The sequence below is a fragment of the Apteryx rowi genome, unplaced genomic scaffold (assembly GCF_003343035.1).
Source record: "Apteryx rowi isolate R43461 unplaced genomic scaffold, aptRow1 scaffold_187, whole genome shotgun sequence".
In the NCBI taxonomy this organism is placed as follows: domain Eukaryota; kingdom Metazoa; phylum Chordata; class Aves; order Apterygiformes; family Apterygidae; genus Apteryx; species Apteryx rowi.
This window is the reverse complement of record NW_020448163.1, coordinates 918,303-935,194: the sequence shown is the minus strand read 5'-3', so window position 1 is coordinate 935,194 and position 16,892 is coordinate 918,303.

The window sequence follows — 16,892 nt, the reverse complement described above, 5'->3', positions numbered from 1 at the left end:
GGCAGTTGGGACAGGTGCAGCAGTTGGGGAGGGACCAGCAGTTGGGGCAGACATGGCAGTTGGGGTAGGGCCAGCAGTTGGGATGACATGGCAGTTGGGGCAGGGCCAGCAGTTGGGACAGGTAGGAATTCCCATATTTTCAGAATGTACACTTCTCATACAAGTAGGATTGTCACCGTTCAGGTATTTTTAACCCAGCTCTTGCTCTTAATAACATATTTGTTCCATGGGAACTGTTGTTTTAGGACTGGAATGACTGTGGGTGCCCATATGGTTGTCACAGAGCTCTTACAAAAGCTGAGCCCACCTGTGAGGCGTCCGCGAGCCTACGGACTGCTGCGGGTGACAGCGTGGAGTAGACAGTTATTCAACATGTCTGTAATGAGCAGCGTATCGTATCACTGCTATAAACAGACCCAGCAGGTACACAGGTGCTTCAGTTTACCTAACAGTTTCCCCTATAACAGTCTATATCCTGCTACACGAAACTTTGCCAGATTTTAATACTTCCAGCTAGCACTTCCTACAGCAGTTTGTCTCAGCCTGCTACTTTTATTACTTTTTAATTTTTAAGTCTCAGCTAAAAAGATTAATTAAATTAGGGAAAAGTCATTGTTTGGCTCATGCTGAAAAGTCAGAGCTGTTTCTGGAAAAAATGGGTTTTGTCGCTTGGATGGGAACTTGCAGCACGGTTGTCTGGTCTTAGGGAGATGCGACTGGCCATCCCCAGGCAAATTTTAAATTTTAACCAAGTTTTAGGTCTCTGAAAAATCATCCTTGGTGTGTGTCTGACAGAGGCTTGCAGGTGTGCTGCACTGAAATCCTCCAAGGCCTCAAGCTCTGAGCATGTGCCAGGCACTCGCAGGTGCAGTGCTCTAGGTGCGTGCTCCGAGGGGCCAAAAACGGGCACCGTTAAATTACAGAGGTTGAGCAAAACTTCTGCGGCTATTCCTCCACAGAGCTGCTAGAGGATACTGTGGCAAAGGACATGGAAGCCAGAAAGACTTTCTCCTCCGCTTTTCTGATTTGGATTCATGGAGAGAAAACTGGGAGACATACAAGTAAGTTGTTCCGCTCTCTTTAATGGCTGAGCACATGGAAGATTATGCCTTAAGATATATGTATAAACATCTAGCAACCTGGTAACCTCGCAGGAGGCGATACATTTAAAAAAGGATTTTTTTTTTTTCTTCAAACTGTTTAAAAAGAAAGAGCTTCAAGACTGCAAAACTGGGTACAGGGGTCAGCGGGTCTTTTAGAAAATGGGATGTGGCCATGTACTAAGCACTGGGTCGCAGTGCTTCTGCGTAAAATGCTTCCCAGGGAGTTCTGACATTTTTGAACTGTCTAATTGACTGCAATCTTTATCATATTAATATTTCTAACAGAGTTTTAAAAATAAGAATAATGCTAATTATGCTGAAATTTTCAGAACTGCATGTGTTTGACACATTCTTACATTTGTGGCTTAGAGCAGGGGTGTGTCTCTGAGCATGTGGTGCAGTGATGAGCTGCAAGGCCAGGCTAATTCCTGCACTTAACCCTTCTAGCTCTAGCCTCCTCATTAAGCTCCACCTGGACTATTTCCAACCGGGCAACTCTAACTGCAGTTTCTTTCTAATTGGTGCAATTTCTCTCTTTCCTCTCCCACAAAGCTGTCTCTGAGCGAGGCCTAGGATAGGCAAAATTTACTCCTTGACTAGTAACAGAGCAAAAGGCCAAAATCCTAGATGCAGGAATTTCTGACTGGTGGGGGGAGGTATACCACACACCAGTAGAATATACTGCATGTGATTTGGCTCCTGTCAGCATCAAAGATACCACTTTTTATTATGCTCATACCATTACTTATTAGCGAGACATCAAGGCACTGGAGATATCTAAAGTATATTCGGTGCATCTTTTTCTCTGGCTGCAGTGTATTTGAATTGATGGTATTGAAGAGACTTGCTGATTAGGTAGAGGGATACGTGATGACTATCGTTTCTTCAAATTCTTTAAAATAGGTGAACCGTAAATAGATGGTATATACAGAATTCATAGTGAGGCATGTGTGGAATAAGGAATTTATGCACGTGTTTGGAATGTTATGGACACTTTGCTTATGTCTGCCTTTAGAGAATAGCATATGAATTCAAGCCTTTGTATCACGCCACTCCACTGTGTATTTTCTCAGTGTGTTTATATGTATGTATGTATTTATGCATCCGTATCTCTCCCCATGCACCTCCATCTGCACTGAACTCCTGAAGAAGAGATGCATTCCTATTTTGCGAAGTTTTGAGGGAGGTCTCCAAGCAATCATGCTCATCAGGAGAGAATAAAATGGTAAGACAAAAAAATGATGCCTAGATCAGTTTCCTTCTATTTAGATTCTGTGTATAAAACCTGTCCACATCACTCCTCTCTCCTTATCTGCCCAGATATCAGTTAACTGATGACTAGTTAACCATTTGGTACCTTGACTAGTTTCACTTCTTTGTTAGGTAACTTAGTAAATAACTATGAAAATATTCAGATGGCTCTGAACGGCATTCATTGTTGCAGTAACACTACAGCTATTTTAGCAAAATGAAAGGAATGCAAAGCAATAAAAAGCTTTTTTACTTGCTCGGTAAGATTTCTGCCTTATTTTCTTTCAGTGGTTATGGAACAAGGGGTGGAGGAATCATCTGCTCCTCAAGTCAGTTTTGAGAGGCCTAGCTGATATCGGATAGTTTGCTGCTTGCTAGAAAAAGCTAGAAAAATCCTGTACTTCCAGGATTTGGTTTTGTAGGGTTTTAATTGCTGCTGGGAAGAAACCATTTGTTGAAAAAGAACTTTTGGTTTTGTATCTTCTCCAGGAAGTTACCACTGTGGTGAGCGCCTAGCCTGATGATGCTTTCTAGCCATATGCACTTAGCAGAGCTATGCTAATAAATATGCAATGACAAGGTCACTATTGTTCTCTTTTTCTGTGCTCCAGACTAGAACAACTGTTGCTAAGAATACTTGGTCCAGAAAGGCAGTAACTTTGTGATGATAATATAATTACATAAAACTATGTGATTAGCCTCATAGTTAACATAAAAGCATATGTTCTGCGTGCAATTTGATCGTGGCAATGTGCTGCAGACACTTTGCACTCGCTTTTCCATCTTTCCATTTCATCATTCATTCTCTCTTGCACCTTGCCCTCTTTATCACTCTTTCATTTTCTCCTTTTCAGTGTAAAATGTTTTCTGTTCTGTTTTGCCAGCAACTTGTAGTTAGTTACTCTTGCACTGTCTTCTTCCTCGGTCTAAACACAGAGCTGCGTGAGCTGAAACAAATGGGAGGATACCCTAACTTCACATTCCAGTGTTCAGTTCTGGTGGGCTGGTGCTAAGCCGCAGCCGTTTCCTTATACCCAAGGGATAGGTCAGGTAACAGCATTATCACATTCTGCTTATCAAGGTTTGAGAGAACAGAAAAAGAGCTACTGTAGATTTTAACTGCATACATTAGAAGTCATTTCACCTCAAACCTCATACTACATCAATGTATTTGATGTAGTTCAACTCCAAGGATTCCTGTATTCTGTTACTAGTAATGTTCACTGAATACATCATAGTTGTATTGCTTTCAAAGCTGATGGAAAGATATATCTTCACCAAAGGGAAGGGTTTCTATTTTCTATTTTACTAATACTTTCAAATACAATTAAGCATCATTAAAGTTCTAGTAGTCCATAGTGCAGTCTTACTAAATATACATATATTTTCAATAACAAGCAGAAGATATTTGAGAAAAACTTACCTTGACATTTTTTGTGCCCTTAAATGTAACAGACAGTTGCACCTTCCTGACCATGTTTTACTTCCCAGAGATGCTATACTTGGACTTGGTGATACATTGGAAGCGTAATGTTGCTTGGTCTAGAAAAGAAAAATTGAGAAGTTCATTTTAGGCATTCACCTTTCCAATTAGAAACACTTCTTTTAATCTCTTGCCTGAAATAAGAATAGTGTACAAAATTAAAGAGGAGATTGAATTATTGCTATGCACAGCCTACTGGTAAACTATGAAAATCCCTATAGTATGTAGCTGCTGAGATGAATAATATTATTGAAAATGTTGGATAGAATTTCAAATCTAGATAAACCTGCAAGGTACAACAATCACTAGAACAATTCAAAAATTACGAGGCAAGCTTATTGCTGTTGCAGGAGTTGCAAAAAACAACCACAGGAAACCAACTGTAGTGAAACTTTACTGACAACATTTGTGAAAGCTGCATTTGTCCCCAACTGGGGAACCACATAATTTATGTGCATTTTTGAAAAATTTACCTACAGTTTACCTGTTTTCAGAAAAGACTCTGCATATAGGAGCACAAAAGGAAGTTAAGTATTGTGATGGGGGTTAGGCATCTAGAAACCTATTCAATTGCAATGACTGATTCAAACACTTACTGGCCACATGTATTTGAGCCCTGGCTCCCATTCAGTCAATAGAGAGATGCAGTTACAACTTCTAAGCTTAGGACCTGTAATGGGGCTGATTGTGGCCTCTAGGCTGTTCTGAAAATCCTGGTCAGCATCTCTCTGTACCTTTTGATGCAGTAATACCCTTAGACTTTCTGCAGCACACTAACAGATCTAGCAAGAAATTCTCAAAACTGCCAAAGAATTCCTTCTTTGCTAGACATATTAGTATCCTTTCAGCTACTGATATGAGAAGATAATTGTGCTCAATATTAAGGATGTGTATAGAAATACTTTGTTTACAATTAATAAATTACTCACAGACATTTAGTTGTTTTAAGTTCTAGTAAGTCAATAGGTTGCTTATAATTGTGTATAACACTTCCTGCTGACATTTTCATAAACATCTATTATGCATGCTGATCATGTTGGTAACATACCCTAGAATATCTACTAATCAACTACTAAACCTTTAAAAGTTTTTGTGACTTTCCCTTCAACGCAGAGTGAAACCAAGGAAGGCATACTAGTGTCATGTGAAAGTTTATATGAACTAATAATTGCAATAAGACATAGAACTAGGTATTGGTGTATACCTCTTCCTCTTTCATCTGTTTCGAACGTATTTTTTGTCTTTTTCCAGTACTAATGAGTTTAAAGGCAAGCTGTGTCAAGTAACATCATCCTTAAAGAGTCAAAAAAGGACAGTTTCTAAGAATATTTCTGCTTTTCCTTTAGAATGACATTTTATTGCCTGATCCATTGATTTCTTTATTGCAGTAAGATATTTGAAAATAAGCATGTTTTTTCTTAAAATAAATCTAGAGGAGGGAAAACCACCTTCATTTAAGAAAAATAAATATCCAAATTCCAAGCCTGCCCCCCCCCCGCCCCTTTTTGGCTACCTCATTTATTCCAACCTGCCCGAAACAAATAAATGAAAATAAAATGCCTGTGTCTTTGGTTAGTAACATGGCCTTCAGCAATGACATCCACACATCAAGCCTAAATTAATTATTTTACAGAACTTTTCTCTCTTCATACCTCCTCTTCTCTTCTTTCATTTTGACTACAGTCTTTTGTTACTTCTGTAAAAGTTGATCTCCCACTGCTTTCTCACTTGCCCTCAGCATTATAGATGCCTACAGCATATTGGCCTCTGTCTTCTATTTGAAACCTTCACCTTTATTACTGCTCCCCTATTATTCTCATTTTTTTGTAACCTGTCCAATGTTTTGGTGTGTTTCTTACTACAGTACTGATTGTTTTGCCCACTGGAGTTCTTAGGATGTAAATGCAGGCTCCTGTCTAAACCTCTCGCAGAGCAGCAGTCAAGACTCCGCTAACACAAGAACCAGGCTCTCTTTATATTTTCCTTCAGCCTTTTAAGTAATTGGGCCATGCTCCATTTCTATCATCAACCTCTTCACAGTCTGAGATTGTTTTCTCCTGATGCCTTGCTAGGCCTATGCAGAGCAAAACAGTTTGCCCCTGCAAGCACCAGGGCTGGACTTTACAAGCAAAAATCAGTTTTGCTATTTTCATCTTCTCTCCTTCCCATAAAAATGTTTAATCATTTCTGCTATTGTATCTGAAACCTCTGCTTCTGCTCTGCCAAAGATACCAGCTTGTCCTCTTCTCTGAACTGTTTCTTTCATTTAGCTGGTATTTGTGGAGCAGAGTCACCAATAAAGGCCACAAATCCACAGCTTATCTTCCTTTCTATCCCTCTGCTATTTTGATATGGACAAAGTACTGCCAGATGATAATAGCTAGGTCCACGGTATGCTCAGCCTTCTAATTATTCTTCCCTATGTTTTTATTTTCATTTTCTCTCTTTTCTACTTCACTTATTCCATCCACCTGTTGCTTGCTGTAATCTTAGAGTGTTAAGGTTGTGTTTTGGCTTCGTTGTATAGAGCTCCAAGCTGTGGATCTCTAGTACTTGTTTAGACCCTGTGAGTTTTACTAACATTTAATTATTTATTTTGCATGCTTCTGAGCAAATATTTTTAAATGTTCAATATATGCTAACTAATGCAAAGCAAGAAAAACATTCCCTATTGTTTGATCAGATGCACACACACTGTGTGTGTGTGTGCGCGCGCACGCATGTGTTTGTGTGGCCTCAGCAGTGGCCTCAATGCTACTCACATTATCTTTTTTGGCCCAAGGTAGGCAAAACTTAGTGGATTGTGTGGAAGATGAATGGATAATGGAAAAGGAGTGCTGAATCATAGGAAGGGTAGCAAACTATAGCAATCCAAGTTAAGCCAACTGATGTTAAGAAGAACATGCATCTGATTGGGTCTGAACACTAATATATGCCTCGTTGTAAAGAGGCATTTCTGACTGGAAAACAGCCCTTTGCTGTTAATATGGAAAGGGGAAAAAGGAAAAAAATAGGAAAAAAATTCATTTTATTTTACCCTGTAGTATATTTGTCTTGGGTCCGTTCATTTTTTGTTTCTCATTGTAAGGTGTATATCTTGATTTTCATTCTTTCTGCTCATATTTATTCCCCTCAGTGGTGACTGAGATTCTTAGTATTTCTAGTTTCATTTCAGTGGGTACACTTGGTGGAACAAAGCATTATTCAAAATGATCAGTACGGACAGAATCTGCCCTGGCACTTTTCAAAGGACTCTTTCTCAGGGTTACAGAAAGAGAAATATTTTGGCTGACTGTCTTCTTTAACTTCTTCCCACTTTGCAGTCTTTGATATTTGGGAATTATCCCAAATGCTGTCCACTTCTCTAAGGGGCTGTCTGAATAGGAAATGTCTACTGCACAAAGCAGAATCGCTTTAGGGGAAGAACTGTTGCTTGGCATATTGATGCGCTTTCTGCTGAGGTAGTGGGCTTCGGTGCTTTATAATTGTCACTGATGTTTTTCTGTGGACTATTAATAAAAATGGGGATTGGGGAATACTGCTGGTCCCACTCCAAAATAAATATTGCTACAGAAAAAACAAGCAAGGAGCTCATTTGTATCTGCTTGGAATATAAAGGACTGCAAAGAAGGTGGTAGTGGATTTACTATTACTAGTCTTTTCTCACTTCTTTTTTACCTTAGCCTGTCAGGTCATTGCACTGTGGTAGATTTGCAGTTGTCCTGGAGCCTGCACAAACTGATCCTGCTAACCATCCTAATCTCTTTGACATGCAACGAATGTGTTTCTCTTTATGCAAGTCAGAGTGATTTGCATTTGTGCATATTGATTCTTACCTTCTCACTTTGAAATTTCCTCTCTTCCTTCTACCAGAACTAAGTTCCATAGAGTTAACATGTAAATAATCAAACACACATGCATAGAAATGGGTAAATTTCAAAAAAATGAGTTTCTTGCAGTCCTATTCATTTTACTCCAAAAATACTGACTAAAATTTGGCTTAGACTTTAGTAATCATTGCTTCTATTACAAAGGATGTATTTCTGAGATTAAATGCTAGACATAAATGTATAATTCAATTCTAGCAAACAATAGGTATTAGAATCTACTTCAATTTACATTGTGTAATAATCTCAGGCCCACCCCACAGTATCATCAGCTCTGCAGCCATGTCTCCTTGACTTTGGCCCAGTTCTAACCCTTCTCCTATGAAATCGGTGCTGGCTTTGGCTCACGCAATGTCACACTTTTGCCCAATGATATGCATACTACTGGCATCCTGAAATGCAGCTTTCTCCCCTTCTGTGGCCAGATTGCCTGCCCATAGTTCAGCCATTTTAGGCAGGCACCTACATATCTTTTTTAAAAAATAAGGGGGGAGGTCCTGTTTTAAGTGATTAAGTTTTGGGTGTTGCACTTCAGATGTGGAAGCGTTAACTTGCAGGCATCATTTCTCCAGTCCAGTTAAAGTGGCTAAAAGCTGTAGGTGCAAACCAACTCTGAAAATCAGGAATCACCACTGGCTTTCCAAAAGGATTCACTGACCAACATCTCTGACACAAGCACTAGAAGTAGGTGGATTTTCAAAGGGATTCAACTCCATTTCAGATTCATGCAATAAGCTTCCAGTTGGGTTGATGGGACTGCTGAGTATTTTTGGAAAAAATCTAACTTTTTAACCTAGCTTTTCCAAAAGCATTAAAATTGTTCTTCCATAAACAGTAGCATACTTGTTTTGCTTTTGCTCCCAGTTCATGGAAAGCACATTGTGGGCTGTTCTTGAACTGTATTTTGCCTCTGAGATTCATAATTTGACTTTCAGTCTGGTTTACAGGTTCCACTTTCCTTGAAGGAAGAAATAGTCCCTTTATTCCCTTGGGGAACTCTTTCACTGGAAAGTATGAGAAAATTTAGCATATAAGAATGGCTATTTACAGAATATAAAGTACCCACAATATTTAACCAAACCTACTACTGTCTCAATAATACAAAAAAAAAAATCTTTAACTTGGGGACACACATATATATATTTTTCCTCTAAAGGTTGGGATGTTTTATTTTTTCTTGGACAAATTGTCCTCTTCCTTTGTATTTTATAAATATCCTTTGAATAGATAGAACCGTATATAAATTAGGCATTTAGGTAACCATTATGTCATCCAGGCTGTGTAGGCAAGGGTACTGTCATCTAAACTTTTCACCAAGAAGCGGACAACCACTGTAATTCTGTCATTATCTTTCTCATTTCTCCATCATCTCTTACCCTAAGACAGAGGGCTTTCTTGGGCGTTTGAACATCATCACAAAGGCCTACAAGGAGCTGCTTTGAAAGGCAGATTCATGGCCAGAATCCCTAAACCCCACAAGCTTCCAAACAGGTAGATTTCAGCCACCTCTGAGGAGGGCTGTCATTTCAAGTTGTCAATAATGACAAATTTGCAAGCCATTTAGATCCCCCCTGTGCAAAGCTGCCTTCTAATTTAGATGACTCATTTCAGTCTTCTTTGGCCAAATGTACCAAGCACGGAAAGCTGAACACTTGGCTCTCCAAGACAGAGCTTTTGAACCACAAGCATTTCAATATCACTGCTGCTAGCCTTTACACTTAGTTTTCTTTTTAGGGACAGTGATTGGCACAGCATAGGCATTTTTCTGGGATGTATTTGTTCTTCCCAGAAAGAGGGAAAACAGGCTGCAGGGTTGTTGGTCAACAAGGAGACAAGAGAGCTGGACAGTGGAGAGCTGCTGTGGAGCCTGGGGAGGGGAAGGGACCCTGGAAGAGACAGCAGCACAGCTGCTTAGGTCTCATCTTGCTTCCTGGCTCCTAATTTTTCCATCTTTGCTCATTGGGTATCTGAACAAACCAATGCCATGGAGGAGGAAGAGTGGATGCATGGGCAGCTGGGACAGAGCAGATGGTGGGGTCAGTAGATGGCTGCGGTAGAGATCTTGTCTCATTCTGTTCCCACCCTGTCTGATAGCTGAATGCCAAAGCGTGTGTGTTAACATCACCGAGTTAATTATCTCTTGGCACTATGATAGCAACTGTTTCCAACCTCATGTTGAACCAGGTGGATTTACCACAACCATACAGTTCATATCAGACAAAAGGAAATTCAAACAGCCAGGAAAATCAAGAGCACATAGAAAACTAAATTTCAGCAGGGCTGGGTGAAAGAATGGGCTTCTTTGAGGTCAGCCATGGGTACAGAAATGTGTACCCCACTGTGCTTTATTCAGCTGAAACATCAGCCAGCAGAAAATGGAACACCCTGGAAGTTATACCTGAAGTTATACCATCCCAACCCCATGAGAAAGCTAAGAAATTGAATACTTAGCCTGTCCTTAGCTTTCCTGTGCTCCAAAGTATTCTAATGACACGAGACAAGCATTCACACTCAGGAAAACTTTTAAAATCCTGTAAGAGGTGACAGAAAGCCCTTGATATTGAAATGCAGCCACAGAACAGCAGTATCTTTTGAATTCTTGTCACAGAAGGCTTTCTTATCATCTTTTTGGAGATTATTAGACATGGAGAACCTTCTAGTTGTGAGAGTTTCCTACTGGATTTTGTGGATTTCAGTTCAAAGCTAACAGCTTTTGAAGAGTCTCCTCCTACACTCTCTTCTCCTTTGGCAGCCTCTACACTAGTCATATGGAACAAGGCATGGTATTTCAAAATGTTGTGGCTGGCTTATACAGCCCTATTGACCATCTTTTGAATGAATGTTGCAGCAATATTTCATATAACTCTTGTCTAGGGGTCTTTTAAGAATTCAGAATAACAAATATTTTTCCTTGGGCTAGCAGGTAAAGTTAGAAAAATGAGATATTTTAAAACAATTTAACAAAAGATTTTTTGGCAGATCAATACAGTCTTTTGCTTGATCTGCAGCTCTGGTAAGAGAAGTTAACAAAATGGGAAGATACCAGAGAAGTGGAATGAAGAATAACATGGAAACAATTATAAATGTTATTCTTTATATTAGTAGCTCACCCTTATTCCAAAAACTATGTTCAGTTCTGGGCATTCGATCTCAAAAAGAATAATGCAGAATCAATTGAGGTTCAACAGGAATGAACAGGTGTATGGAAAAACTCTTGTAAAAAGGAAGATTGAATTAATTGGGGCTTAGAGATTAAGTGCATGACTCTGCTGTAGTTCAAAGTAATGCTGAAACTGCCTGAAACCTTAATGAAATAGCATCAACTACCAGACCAAGCAAAGTGAGACAAAAAGGCACAACATAAAAAAAGATATTGTGAAGGTGGACCCACGATTGCTTTATAGAGCAGGAGCTAGGAACATTGAATAGCAGCTAGTAAGCCTAAGCCCTCCCAGCGAAACAAATGCTTCTGCACAACATGTGCAAGTAGATTATGCTTAGACATAGACAGCTCAAAGGCCAGCAGCCTTAGAAGAGTTAGCAAAAGATTGGCTCCTTCTATTGAGGCAGCAAACATCCCCAGTTACTATGACACTTCTAAAAGAGCATCAAATGGTAAAGGCTTTGGGACCCTTCTAAACACTCAAGCCTTTGACTTAATTAACACTTAAGCATTTAACATCTTCTGCCCAAGAGGCCAGCAGAAACCATTCTTAAGGCTCAAATTATAATTGCTGCTTTACGGATTCTTGCATGTGAAATGTAAGGTACCAATGACTGGATGTTGAGCTGGGTGGTCTAGACCTGTCAGGCAGTTCTCATGTGTCTAAAGCCTGACAGAAAGACATTCTCCTGAAACCACTACCATTAAGCTGAGGATACTGCAGTTACGTTCGTTCATTTTTAACGTAGTTTAGGAAATGCCTCAAGAGGCTTAATTCTACTCAGGAAGGAGGAAGGGAAGCCCCCCTGGACCATTGTTTGGGCATGAGAGCAAAGCCACATTTGTTCTCCTGACTCCCCTTATTTTAATGGTCTGCTTCTCCTACTCTTGCTATAGCTCCTCCCCACAGCCCAGCCCTAATCTTTCAAATTTTATTTGATTCCCTGTCCTTTTCTGTAACTGTATCTTCACATGGTTGATTGGTGTCATTCCTTTTTATGCAGTCACATGGTAACATTCTTAAAAGGGGCCCTGTTAAAGCCAAACAATACAAGCTCTCATTTGTGTTTTGAATTACACATGTGTATTAAATCACCACCAGCAGTAACAGAACTGACCCCTGTCCACACCTTTCAGACACTGGTGAGGCATTCTTTGATGTCAGCTTTACAGACTCCTGTTCTCAGCATTGCACAGGGGCTCTTTCCACCTACAGCCACAATTGGAGACAAATGTCCATTTCCTATTCAGCGATCCCAAGACAATGTACGGTGGCAGGTATGTTTTAGTTAGCTAAAAAACAACCCCCCCCCACCAAACAAAAAAAAAAACAAAACAAAAAAACCACACCACACAACCCACAGAGTTCTTGCTCTTTGCTGACTTCTCTCTTGCCTCTATTCCTGCCTGTGGCAACCATTTCATCTCTTGCTTACTGCTAACTTGACAAATGTGCTTTTTAATCATAACATTCCCAAGGGATTGTTTCTTGTATCACTTTTTAAAGAGTGGGGAAAAGGAGGTGAGGAAAAAAAAATTTCCCGGTCAAAACCAGGATGGAGAAGAAAATAGAAGAGAAGACCATACTTTTAAAAACATTATCCAGATGAAAAGGAAATGAAGGGAATAAGAAGTATGACTCAATCTGTATAACATGCTGACCTAGGGTTTCATTGGATGGCCTTCCACCCAAGTTTTGCTTATCGTAATGTGATTGCATGATCAAACTTTGAAATGAACTCTGCTTTGACTAGGAAGTTGGATTAGGTGACCTCCAAAAGTCCCTTCCAACCTAACTTTTCATCATGTCATGTAGCTATTGCATGGACATTAGAACCGTATGGTTATTAAATGGCCAACAGGACAAGGATTGCTTTTGGATTTCACCCAGTTTAACCCATTTCACTTTTTCTTCAGTTTAACCTTAGCTGTACTTCTCAGAAATTACAGCAGTGGTATCATACTGCTGGGTACTGATATGAATGAGCTCATTTAACATAGGCTTTTCCTTACCCTATTTTCAGAATTTCTGTAGAATGACATCAATACATTTTTTTGAACTCAGGCTATCAGATCAAATTTCCTAAGTTTAAGCAAACAGTATACTTAGATACTTAGATCATAATAAGAAAACTCAGTGCTGCTGTCATTGCTGTAATAGATCAATGGACCTGACAGATGTATAAATTCATAAACTAGGAGGGATGAAAATGTTACTAACATTAGTTAGTGATGGCTGTATTTCAATGTAGATGGAACTAAAAGAAACAGATTCCTGAGTCACTTATGCTGAACTGTCATCTTAAAAAAAAAAAACCCACACACCACACATACAAACTTTTAACCCCATGATGTGCAACATGATGCATTCAATTTATTCTAGCAGGGCCTGCAGTTCATGAATGCTACTTGTAATCAGGGACAGAGTTTTGTTTTTTCTTTTTTTTAACAGAGTTCTGCTTTAGAATCAGGTGATTGATTTAATGCCAGTTTACTTGTCAGATTGCATGATATAACTATAGGCTGAGTAGGAGATGCATGACTAGCTTTGGCTGACTCAGAGGCTGACCATGCCAAGGAAATTTGGTAGCTTACTATTAGAAGAAAGTGAATTTTTTAGAAGTATTGCCCAAATTTTCCTCAAGTCTTAAGCAAACGCCTGTACTTACGGAGTCAAGTCTTCTGCCTGTAAATCAGTTACGTGAACACATTCACTTCATTCCCCATCTAATCTAACTGTACAGAAGGCATCCACAAAGATACCAATTCTGTTTTTTGTTACATCTTGTTAAAAATACTGTGTCTTCTGACAACAAATTCCAAGAGTTAGTGAAGATTTTTTTTTTTTTTAAACAACCCCCTTCCCCCCCCCCCTCAACACACCCTTTCCTCCCTCCTCCCCAGCTATGTAAAACTTATTGCCTGGCAATGTTCTGACATTTCTTCTAGTTCGGGAGTTATGAGCAATAAGGTTTTCTGATTTTACTATTTATAGCTTTATATGTCTTTTATGTAACTTCTGAGTTCTGTTAATTAAACAGTCAGTCTTCTCCCTTATAATAATATACCCAGCATCTCTCACTTTGTTGATGGTTTTGTGGTTGGTTTTTTGAAACCCTACAGCGAGGTATGGATACGTTGCACCTGAGTAGTCTGCTTTAGTTGCAGTCAATGGTGTGAAGTGTAGGGTTTTTCTGCCACCATTAGGGTGGGAGGTGTACTGCAACAAATCAGAAGCAATGTTGGAGGGGCCCTTGAGAAACCAGATGAAGAGAGACTAAAGAAGCACTTTCTTATTCCGGAGCAGGTTTCAAGTTTACATAGCCAAAGTAAGAGAGCCCAGAGCCCCTTGTTCTTGTCCTGCAGTTTAGGATCAGGGCAAAAGGGTATTGTTTCAGATGACATAGAAACGGATACAGTGTGTGAAAATTTACATTTCCACCTCATTAACGAGAAAATTAGTGAGAAGACCCGATTTGCTCCTAGCTGGAATGAACAAGTAGCATTAGAGCACATTATCAGCTGAGATTCCTGATAAAGAAAGCACTTTGCTGTGATTAGTTAGGAGGCATTGTGTAGCCGAGTTAAATGCAGTATTATATGCAATCACTGAACAGACCTTGAGCCACACATCCTCCAGGATGGCTTACATTGCTCTCACTCCTCCCTCCAAGTTCATGGTTTGTCCTGACAGATCAGTAAAGCTTGCTGCAAATCTAACCACTGGCTGAACAGAGTCTGAGCCCATCAGCAACCTCTTTGCTGTCAATGAAAACCTGTGAGCTAGTAAACCAGCGTCCTGTCTTCAAAGATCAAATTGCCCAGCATCCAACATGCCTTTCAGAATCAACCACACAATGGTACTGCCTCAAGCCTTACCAAAGAAAGGGGTGAATTGCTACTCAGTTTCATGATATAAGCTGGAGTCACAAAAGAAAATGTTTCCAGTGAAGTGTCTTTAAAGAATTTGAAAAGATATAAGAAATTACCAACCTGAGAAAAGCCATCTGTTATACTATGCATATAGTCTTTTATAAAACAGGCATATAGAAGCATACATTTCCTTTTTTCTTCACAAACTCATTTGTGTGCAGATTTCTGTTGGGGAGAGTTCACAGATATAACAGGGGTAGACAAGAGGGGCTGACTTCATAGGCTAAGAGTTGAGGGGTTGGGGGAAGGGCTGTCCTTATATGACCCTATATGCTGCATGACCTATAAGGCTTATAAAAGGGGTTGGTTTAAAGAAAAAAAGAAGTCATTTGCCTTTTCTTTTATATAGGATCTAAACAGCTACAGGTAAAAATGTCACATTATTGGAATTGATTTTTGTAAATTTGTGTTATATACTTGCTTTCATTGCAGTGAGGAGTTTGTTTTGATTTTTCCCTCAGGCTGATTACTAGCATTTTCTCAGAAATCAGTATAGATGGGTCTCAAGATTGAGATTTGCAGTCAATAAAATATGAAGTAATCAAAGCTTGTCTTCTCAAAACTTTAAAGCATGTGCCTAGAAGGAACCCCTCCTATTTCCCCAGAGCATTAGGCAAATGCAGCTTCACCCTAGTAAGGGATGTAAGATAAGGTGATAGGGTGAACTTGTATGTCACATCTATCTGTCTCACTGTTAGTCCCAAGAAGGGCATTTAATTTTCCCTAAGCACTTCCTCCATGGCAGTAGCACGATCAGACTAGGAAATCTGAGTCCCACTTCTGACTCAGCTGCTTATCAATTCTGGGCAAGTCACCTCACATTGCTTTGCCTTGGTTTCCCCACCTGTAAAATGGCGAGGATGATACTTCTTTCTTTGAAAAAGAATTCTGAGGTCTGCTGAAAAATACTTAAATAAACAAACATCCACCCACCCACCCACACTAAGTATGGATACTTATGGCTGGAGTGTTCCCCTTTGTTTCACTGGCCATCTCAAGCAGACTTCTTGTCTCTAGTCTATCTTGCTGCCTGTCTGTCTCCATTAAATTCTAATCTGAAAAATACATTTTTTGCTCTCTTTCCTGTATTTCTAATTCTCTTTCCTTCTGGCTATTTAGTCATTGTTTATCTCTGTAATTGCATTATTGAACAGTTCTACAGATTTCTCAAAGAATAATTAAACTGCTATTCTGTATCTAAAAAGTCTTTCTTGTATTGCATATTGAATGAGTCTTACACCTTTATTGTCCCACAGGAGCAAGTTTATCCATGCTAGAGCAAGCAACTAAAATTGGACCTCCTTCTGCTGTTCAAACCTGTTGTATTCTGGATAGCTTTGCCACTGCAGGAAGAAAATACATAACAATCCCTCAACTCTTGAGTTATTCTACGGAAGGAAGTTTAAGTCTTCAGCAGAATCTCTGCTGGAGCATTCCTGGTTGGGGCTTGCTATGTGGAGACTGCCCATGATCTTTCCTATACAGAAAGACCAATGTTTTGGCCTGTCTTGGCTGTGCATCTCTTTAGCTTTCTTCTTGAGAAGAAAGCACAACCATAACACAATGCTGAAGCAGGCCGGATGAAGATATAGGCATAGTACGTTAGTGTTTGCCACTGCAGGTATGATTACAACAGCAGCTTAGTATCTCTCTTCTGCTCTTTAAGGTATGTTTCTATCCTCACCTAAGTGCAAGTGATTAAGAGGTATGGCTGAAACTGGCAGGCTAATAAGAACAGTAGCTCTAAATGGAAACACTACTCTATGCATCTTTAAGCAATGCTAACTGTGCCCTCCTGTTCTGGAGATTGTCCAGGGGACATCTGGAGATGAGGATGCAGGGGTAGAGCTGCAGAAGGGGCCATATCATAGGAAAAATAAGCCCTTGGGACCTTCATTCTTGGCTTCAAAGTGCAGCTGGGTGGACATCCTGCTCCTGGTACACTGGATTGCCCTGTGCTGGGCAACAGGCATGTCGCTTCTGTATTTCTCATTTCACTTTAATTATTAAAATTTACATGAAGATGTTGCTGATCCCCCTTTATTACCTCCAATCCCATTGCTCAGGTGTTC